This window comes from Oratosquilla oratoria, chromosome 13, assembly GCF_046742065.1.
Source record: "Oratosquilla oratoria isolate Oo_2021 chromosome 13, ASM4674206v1, whole genome shotgun sequence".
NCBI classification, from domain to species: domain Eukaryota; kingdom Metazoa; phylum Arthropoda; class Malacostraca; order Stomatopoda; family Squillidae; genus Oratosquilla; species Oratosquilla oratoria.
Genome location: NC_134789.1, coordinates 18,021,538 through 18,031,537, shown reverse-complemented (window position 1 = coordinate 18,031,537; position 10,000 = coordinate 18,021,538).

Below are 10,000 nucleotides of genomic sequence, written 5' to 3'. Positions count from 1 at the left end.
AGGTGAAGGGGTTGAAGGGGGTAAATGAGTGGGTAAAGGTGGGGGTGACGGGGGTGAAGGGGAAGGTGAAGGAGGGGTGAAGGACGAGGTGAAGTTGGGGTGAAGTGGGGTGAAGGTGAGGTGAAGGGGGAAGGTGAAGGAGTGGGTGAAGGGGATGAAGAGGGGTGAAGGAAGGAGGTGAAGGACTGCGATAGGCATAACGGGCAGTATCCCTTCCTTACGGGGTGCTACTTTCTCCTCCCACCATAATCTTCCCACAAGATTTCTTTATTCATATCCGTGGCAACCCCCGCTCGGCCTTCTCTCGAAGAAGGTGGAAAGAGGTTCTTCAGAGAGGGAGGGAGGGAGGGAGGGAGGGAGAGAGAGAGAGAGAGAGAGAGAGAGAGAGAGAGAGAGAGAGAGAGAGAGAGAGAGAGAGAGAGAGAGAGAGAGAGAGAGAGAGAGAGAGAGAGAGAGAGAGAGAGAGAGAGAGAGAGAGAGAATGAAAGTAAAGGTCTTTCCATAATGCATACGTTAACAGAAAAAAACGAAGAATTGCAATTCAAAGAAATGTGAAATATCGAAAAGAAAATAGACAGAAACATTACTGAAGAAAATCTCCTCCAAATAAAATCAAAGAAAATCATTGAAGGTTGTGTACTAATGAATGACTGTTGAGAGCAATTTTGAGTTCTGTATTTTGGGATGAAACTGTCTATTGATATATCTATGTCCCAATGGATGACTCACGATAATAGACCAAAGAATATAAATTAGTGAATCAATGATCATATGAATAGATGTGACAATTTTCATGACAGTCGCATGTAGGATTCGAACCCACTGTTTTCGGCCACCCGTAAGATTACCTTCAGTGGGTTCGAATCCTACATGCGACTGTCATAAAAAATCATCAGATAAATGTCGCTGTCACTAGCGAATTTCTCTCATATGAATAAATATACATCTAAAAAAAGGTAGGTAAATACCCAAATAAACAAACATTTCAACAAATGAATATAAACAAATAAGTAGAAAAAAAAACACGCTAATTGACTACCTCCCTTATAAGGGGGAAAAAGCTCATGGTATATAGATAGATAGATAGATAGCGAGATAGAAAAGTCTCGCTTGTAGCTGAGGAGACGAGATCCTCGACAATTGGTGGTGTGTCGCCCAGGAATCTAATAACAAAGATGTAGAAAACTTTCGTTTTTATACATACATACATACATACATATACCAAGGCTTTTTCCCCCTTACAAGGGAGGTAGCCAAAAAGGAAAAGGCATAAAATTATTCCCACCCATTCCATCCCTGAATACACTCCACACCCCTCCACCCTCCCTCTTATCTTAGCACCTCCTGGATGACGGGTCATCCCTGCACCTTGTCCACTGCCCTGGGTCAGAAGCAGTGTCGCCAGACACAGCACATCCACAGCAAGGCCGCTTCATTAAATCAGCAACCCGTTTTAATACGTCGAGTAAATATACAGGGTTTCCTTTTTTTACTTCTGTTACTAAGACAAAGACTGGAGACCTGCTGTTGACGAACTTGTTCTGCTAACTGTACAAAAATGAATAAATAATTAGTAAATAATTTTAAAGATAAATAAATGATAAAGGATATATAAGTAAATGAGTAAGTAAATAAACAAATGAATAAATAGATAATGAATAAAATAAATAAATAAGTAAATAATAAAATTAATAGATGAATAGATAGATAATGAATAAATACATAAACAAATAACAATAAAAAGTATCATAATGAGCAGCATAATTAGGATACTTACAGTATATAAAACAAAGAAACAACTGTGATAGGATAAATCATAAAATCTAGCTTGAAAATATGTTAGCACTGCAAATCCAAAATTGAAAACATGTCAGCGAAATAAAACCAAAACTCAAAACATGTTCGTGACATAAAAAACAAACTGAAAACAGGTTCGTGGCATAAAAACAAACTGAAAACACTTTGTCGACCTAAATTCAAAGTTGAAAACATGTTCGTGACATAAAACCAAGGCAAGAAACATATTACCGACATAAAACCAAAGCTGAAAACATGTTAGACAAAAATTAAGCTGAAAACACAATACATACGTTAAGTCGAAACTAGAAAAAAAAAACATAAAATCAAAGTTGAAAACATGTTAGCGACATAAATCTGAAGTTGAAAAGAATTTCGTGACATAAAACCCAAGGCTAGGAACATGTCAGCGACATAAAATCAAAGCTGAAAACACGTTACGGACATAAAGCCAGAGCTGAAAATAAGTTTGCGACATCAAACCAAAGTTGAAAACATATCAGTAACATAAAACCAAAGCTGAAAACATGCCGGCGACATAAAGCCAGAGCTGAAAACAAGTTTGCGACATCAAACCAAAGTTGAAAACATATCAGTGACATAAAACCAAAGCTGAAAACATGTCGACGAGATAAAATCAATGTTGAAAACATGTTAGCGACATGACGCCGACAAAAGACTGCTGAATCGAGACACAAATGCACCAATTTAGCAGCTCACTGTGGACGAGGATGGAGCACTATGGGAAATGAACGCAGAGGAAGATAGTAACAGTGATGATCACCAACCAAGAGGGTAATACTAAGGTCCACTATAGCAAATGACAACAAAAAATGTCTTGGCCTAGGCCAGCATGGACAAGAAAGATACAAAACAATGCCAAAGCGCGCTGTGGAAGACGACAGCATAAGAGAGGAGTGCCAAGCACAATGTGGATGAAGACGGTATATTTGTAGCCTAGGTGGACGATGACGGTGCGAGAATTTAGTGCCAGAGAGGAATTGAGATGCCGAAAGCACAAGAATTCCAGAATTTAGTGCCACATTATAACGCAAATGATGTATCTGAAAGTAATGCGGGATATTTAGGTGGATGACGATAGAGCGATAATGCAGGGACCACGTTTCAATTTGGGTGATTAATGTACAAGAACGTACATCTTCCTATTTGGAGGATACAAGAACGTATTGTGCCAAGACTCTCTTTGGAGGAGGAGGAGGATACAAGGACGTTGTGCCAAGTTCCTCTTTGGAGGAGGAGGATACAAAAAGGTTTGGCCAAGACTCTCTTTGGAGGAGGAGGAGGAGGAGGATACAAGAACGCTGTGCCAAGACTCTCTTTGGAGGAGGAGGATACAAAAATGTAATGCTAAGTCCCTCTTTGGAGGGGGAGGATATGAGAACGTTGTACCAAGACTCTATTTGGAGGAGGAGGAGGAGGAGGAGGATACAAGAACGTTAGGCCAAGGCTTTCTTTGGAGGAGAAGGATACAAGAACGTTGTTGCATGACTCTCTTTGGAGGAGGATACAAGAAAGTAGTGCCAAGGCTCTGTTTGAAGGATAATGGTACAAGAACGCTGTGCCAAGTCCCTCTTTGGAGGAACAGAATACGAGGACGTAGAGCCAAGTCCCTCTTGGGAGGGGCAGGATACAAGAACGTAGAACCAGAGGCCATTTCGTAGACTCATGAGTCCACAGACGAGTCTCTTCATTCAGGATCGACCTCGCATGCAGACTGAACACGACTTGGCTCCAAATCAAGGCAAACACCACCAAACACGAAACAAAATAGCTAAGAGGACAGATACACACAAGACGACATGATCTCCGGGACGTGGAGGTAATAAACACTCGGAGAAAATACAAAAGAATCGACTGACAGCGCGCGCAAGTGTCGATATGTTAAGTCGAGGCGCGCTCGCGAGAGAGAGAGAGAGAGAGAGAGAGAGAGAAAGACGCGCGGGCAAAGAACGACGACGAAGAGGAACAAGACAAGGAAGAAACGAAGGCCGAGGAGCCAACACGTGCCAGCCAGAGCTTGGGTCGTCTTCGAACAAACAAAAACAGAAGCGGCGAAGCACTTCTTGCCCGCCATCACTCGTCTCCTGTTTTCATTAGTGACAGTTTTACTTATCCCAAGTTTCGCTGTAAACTCCACGGAACTCGTTATACTAAGTAGTGCTGAAATGGTCCAACAGGCGTCTTTCAAGGCTTAATTCCACGGAAATGAGGACAGTTAAGAATGTGTTATTTTGGAGGGATACTTGGACGGAATATGATTACGTACGCTTGCAAGAATCACCATCACGACGATGATGAATATAATGTTCCTCTTCATTAAACTCTTCCACTATGGTGGCGCTCCTTCAGACGAATAAAATCTCCTGCCGAACCAAAAACAGACTCCTTAAAGGGCGTCACTATGTTAAAGACTAAAAAATCTTAACCCCTTCAATACAGCTACTTCCCATCACTTGAATGAAACCGTATAACGAGAACAAGAACGAAAAAAAATCTCAAAATCTTAAATGCAGAACACCAATATATACTCGAAGTTGATGGCTTGGAATTAAACTTAATTGTGATTGATAAATGTAAATTTGTTCACTTGGACCCATTCAGTGTTGTACAAATATACTAGTATACGTAACCGGGACAGCAAACTTGGATACCTTGGTGGCCACACGGAGAAGAATGAAATAGTCTGGCACCAAACAGGGGAAACGAAAGTGCCACTCGCTACGAAAGGTGTTAAGGTCAGTTGGCACTCAGTGCCAGAGCTACACGATAACATGGCATCTATGCCAATGTATGTCAATCCTCCGATATTATAAGCTTTGTTCCACAGATACAAAAAAAATAAAAATAATAATAAATAGATAAATAAATAAATAAGTTGGTAAATAAATATGCAAATATCTAAATAGATAAATGAAAATGAAAAGATAAAAACAAATAATTGAACAAAGAAATAAATACAGATAAATAATTAAATATACCATTATGTTATATTGAAATATATTTCACTGTATTTCATTAACAATAAAGTATAAAGATAATAATATCTTCATTTACAAATTCTTTTCTAAATCTAGACCATTTTATTCAGACATGGGTTCAATCTTAGACCATCTACCGCTAAAAAAAAAAAAAAGGGCATTGTACCAATACACCAACAATGTCCTCCGCTTTACTCATGGGTAACGCCCTTCACCCCCTATTACATTACTCACCACCAATTCCTCTCCATTTTTCCTCAACAGCCTCAACTTCTTATAACCAACACAGCCACCATGATCCATCTCTCTACTACTAACCTAACCTCCCCCCCCCACCCCGAAGCGTTTTTTGTTACCACAACTAAGATGCATCAACATGGTTCCACATAAAAGCTACTTCATAAATATATATATACATATATTATATGTATATATATATATATATATATATATATATATATACATATACATATATGTATATGTGCATATATACACCCACACCCATATATATATATATATATATATATATATATATATATATATATAATATAAAATGAATAAATAAATTTTTGTATAAGAATAAATATACATATTAAAAAAATTATTTGGATAAAAGCGAAATATGAACAATAATAAAAATAGCAACAATAACAATAATAACAACAATCATAATAATAATAACAAAAATAATAATAATAACAATAATTATAATGACAAAGGTAACATAAATTATTATTAAAATAAGCAGAATTAAATAAACAGAAAATATATTTAAAAAAAGTAGACTGCCGAGCAAAAAGCAAACAACAGGAAGAAGGCGTTGTGAAAATCTAGGCGGCATTTCAAAACTTGTAATAACTTGCGGACTGAAGATTTATCGGCCAGTCCCTCTCCTCTCCCTCCCCTACCGTCCCCTCTACTCCCCCTCCTCCCCCTTCCTCCTTCCCCTCCTCCTCCCCCCCTTCCCCTCCCAAACCTCATTGCCCCTCTCCACTCTTACCCTTTTCTACTCCTCTCACTCCTCCTGTCCCTCCTCTTCCTTCCCTCCCATTCTCCTCTCCTCCTCTTCTTCCTCCTCCGATTGCTTCTCTTTGTCCTCTTCCTTATCTTCCTGCTCTCCTTCCTATTCCTCCTCTTCTTCCTTCTCCCCATTCTCCTCTCCTCCTCCTCCTTTTCCTCCAGCTCCCCCTCTCTTCCCCCTATCCCTCCTCCTCTTCTTTCTCCTCATTTTCCTTCTCTTCTTCCTGCTTCTTTTTCTTCTTCACCTCTTTTTGTTCCTCCTCCGCCTCCTCCTCATGTACCTCCTCCTCTTCCTTCTCTTCCCCTCCTATTTACCTCCTCCTCCCCCTTCTCCTCACCCTCATCCTCGTCTCCTCTCCTCTCCTTTTCCCTCCACCTTCTCCACCTACTCTCACTCCTTTCCTCTGTGGTCTATCTTTCCACCTCGACCTCTCCCCACCTCCACCTCTCCGACAAACTCAGCTCGTACTCTCATGCGTACGCTTCTTTTCTTCCTGATCCAACTTTTCTTCTCCCGCTTGGGGAACATCCTCTCCGACGCCCTTCAAGACGCTTTCCTCCTCCTTTGTTATTCTTCCCAGGCGCTCTACCAGAAACTCCTCTTGGGTCTTCTAGGTTCTTCTATAGATACTCCTCTTCCTTCTACCTTTCCCTTCACTCCTCCTCCTTCTTTCATTCTTCTTTCCAGGATCTCTACCAGAATCTCCTCATGGGTCTTCCAGTTCTCCTAGAGATCCTTCTCTTCCTCTAGGTCCTCCTCCTCCTCCTTCGTTCTTCTTCCCAGGACCTCTACTAGAAGCTCCTCTTGGGTCTTGTAGGTTCTCCTGAGAACCCTCCTTTCCATTTAGGCTCTCCTCCTCTTCCTCATTCCTTTAGGTCCTCTTCCTCATTCCTTTCCTTTCACTCCTCCTTCTTCTTCGTTCTTCTTCCCAGGAGCTCTACCAGGAGCTCCTCTTGGGTCTTCTATGTTCTGAGAAGCCTCTTCTTCCTCTAGGTCCTCCTCCTCCTCCTCATCCTTCGTTCTTCTTCCTAGAATCTCTACCAGAAGCTCCTCTTGGGTCTTCTAGGTTCTGAGAATCCTTCTTTCCATTTAGGTCTTCCTCGTCTTCCTCATTCCTTTAGATCCTCTTCCTTTTCCTCCTCCCTTTCCCTTCAATCCTCCTCTTCCTTCCTTCTTCCCAGCTCTACCAGAAGCTCCTTTGGGTCTTCCAGGTTCTCTTGAGAACCCTCTTCCTTTAGGTCCTCCTCCTCTTCCTCCTTCCTTTCCTTTCACTCCTCCTCCTTCGTTCTTCTTCCCAGGAGCTCTACCAGAAGCTCTTTTTGGGCCTTCCAGGTTCTCCTGAGAATCCTCCACTTCCTCTAGATCCTAGAGTCTAGGTCCTTCTTCTCTTCTTCCTTCCTTTCCTTTCACTCCTCCTTCGTTCTTTTTCCCAGCTCTACCAGAAGCTCTTCTTGGGCCTTCTAGGTTCTGCTGAGAATCCTCCACTTCCTCTAGGTCCTCCTTCTCTTCCTCCTTATTCCTCTTCACTCCTTTTCCTCCTTCGTTCTTCTTCCCAGGAGCTCTACCAGAAGCTCCTCTTAGGCCTTCCAGGTTCTCCTGAGAATCCTCTTCCTCCTTCTTTTCCCTCCACTCCTCCTTCTTCGTTCTTCTCCCCAATCTCCATACTCCTCCTACAATATCTTGAGTCAACCACCACATTTCCTTACTCTCACTCCCCCTCCTCTCCACTCTCCACCCAGTTCGCCTTGGCTCCCCTACAGGCGAAAAGGTCACCCGTGATTCAGAGCCCCGATGAGACAAATGGTCCACTCGTGAGGCATCTATCATATCGTATCTGTACAATGAAAACATTTGAACAGCGAGACCTCGCCAAGCTCTGCGTAGAATTGCACAAAACATGAAGCAAAATATATATATACTAATCAATTTATTTAACTGTTTAATGTGTTATAGGATTGATTCAGAATTTTAATCATGTTTTTATTTTTGTTTCGAACAAGTGGAAGTAATCTCGTCGTCAGAAGGTAAACAAAATAGGATTTGGAAATGTCGACTTCGCTGGTAACAGTGGATGTCTGAGCAAAGCTCAGAGAAACCAAAAGTCCATATATATATATATATATATATATATATTATATATATATATATATATATATATATTATATATATATATATATATATATATATATAATTTCCAAGCTTTCTTAGAAAAACTAGGAAGGAAAAATAAGAGCACACCTTGTAGCATTCATACCTCGATACACATAGAAATTTGTTGTTTAACTCGTACAGACTCCCTCATGTATTAAATATATATATATATATATATATATATTATATATATATATATATATATATATATATATATATATATATTATTCCGAGAAAGGACCTCAGAAGAATTCTTTCATAAATCCCGAAAGCCAGCGAGGTAATCACATCGCGATGATGAGATCCTCGAATTGGAAGGCTTAGGCGTCGTGACGTCATGACAGCTGCTGGTTCCCCCAAATCCAGACCCACGCAAGGAAGGGCAGGACACTCGTGGTACAGCCTCAGGCCCAGGGAGTGGGGCGGGGTGAGACCTTGCGATCCATAACGAAGGATTCTACGCTTTGCATCCTTAAGGATCAGCGTCGAGTCATAATTACCTGTGCTTCTGTGGAGCAGGTTTACAGTACATATACATATACTGTATATATATATATATATATATATATATATACATATATATATATATATATATATATATATATATATATATTTATATATATATATATATATATATATATATATATATATATATATATATATATATATATATACATATGGGAGTGGTCGACTGAAAACATATCTCATAAACAAATAAAACACAGAAAGTTGGACACCAGACCATTAATCCGTAAATTGTTAATTAACAAATTGCTTTTTTCATTACCGATCTAACTTCCGCTTACCCAAAAATTTAATTTCCAAAATTCTAGAAAAAAAATATAAAGTCTTTAGATTTTTAATGCAGACACCCGCCACCTGCGTGAATTTGATTTAGATAAGTTATCAGTACATTTCAAGAACTTAAGCCTGAAAGAATTCGACCTCATCAAAAACAGACCCCAGTTCTCTGGTCCTTTCAAGACGACTTCAACTTTTTGACATCAAAGTTGGGAGACAAAGTGTTCTTCATCTGCAAAGGTTGCCAAAGACTATGCCCATCTAGGAGCGATGATAACTCTCAACTGGCTCAAGAGTACTCGACGGGTCAAGTTCTTTCCGTATGAACACAAGATCAAGGCAGTTTCACCTTATGGAAAGGACAAACTAAGTTAACATCTCGTTCCGGCAGCTGCAGCAACACGTCTGTATTATATTTATTCATCTATCTATTTATTTTTATTTTTTATTTTTTCACATTTCGGGAGCCTTTACCGTCAGTGCCATTCCACATGTTACTGTGGACCAAAGACTCTACAAAACCTTTCTAAAAACCTAGAAACCCGGGACCAAAACCATAAAACTAGTATATTCTAGGTATTTTATGTATGAAAAATTGCCCTTTAGAACATACAAGTAGTGTGAGGCATCATCAAATAAGATCCTTAAAAGTAGTAACCCGAAGGAAGAGATTTACTCAAAGATCCATAGAGTCTGGGCTGGCGTTAGCCAAAACAAAGCCATTAAATGTCACCTAGCCAAGCCAAAGGAGTTTAATGTTCATTTTTCTCACCACCACTTCACATATTTTGCTCTTTTATGCTCCAATTCTCTGTCTAACTCTTCCGTGATTTCATCCAAAGATACACTGAACACCTATGGTGAAATAACGCATCTGTGATTCAGGCTAACCTCAACATGAAACAACTTAACCTCTTTACATTAAACATGTTTCTATCCCAACTATATATCATGTTCTCCACCTTAAGCATCTTTCCTTTTCGCATTAAATGTTTTAAACTTTTTCAATACTTCCCGTAATAATATAAAATAAATCATTATCATATACTTACTCTAAGTCCATGAATACCATACTGATTTCCTTTCTTCCATTCAATATATTTTTATTCTGATGTAAATACATGACACATACTTATCTTTCGTAGACCTTTTTCGTCCTTCCACCCTCTCCGATTTATCTCTTCTTACTATTATTCTCGTGCCTTCCATCTTACTTAGGATACTTATAATG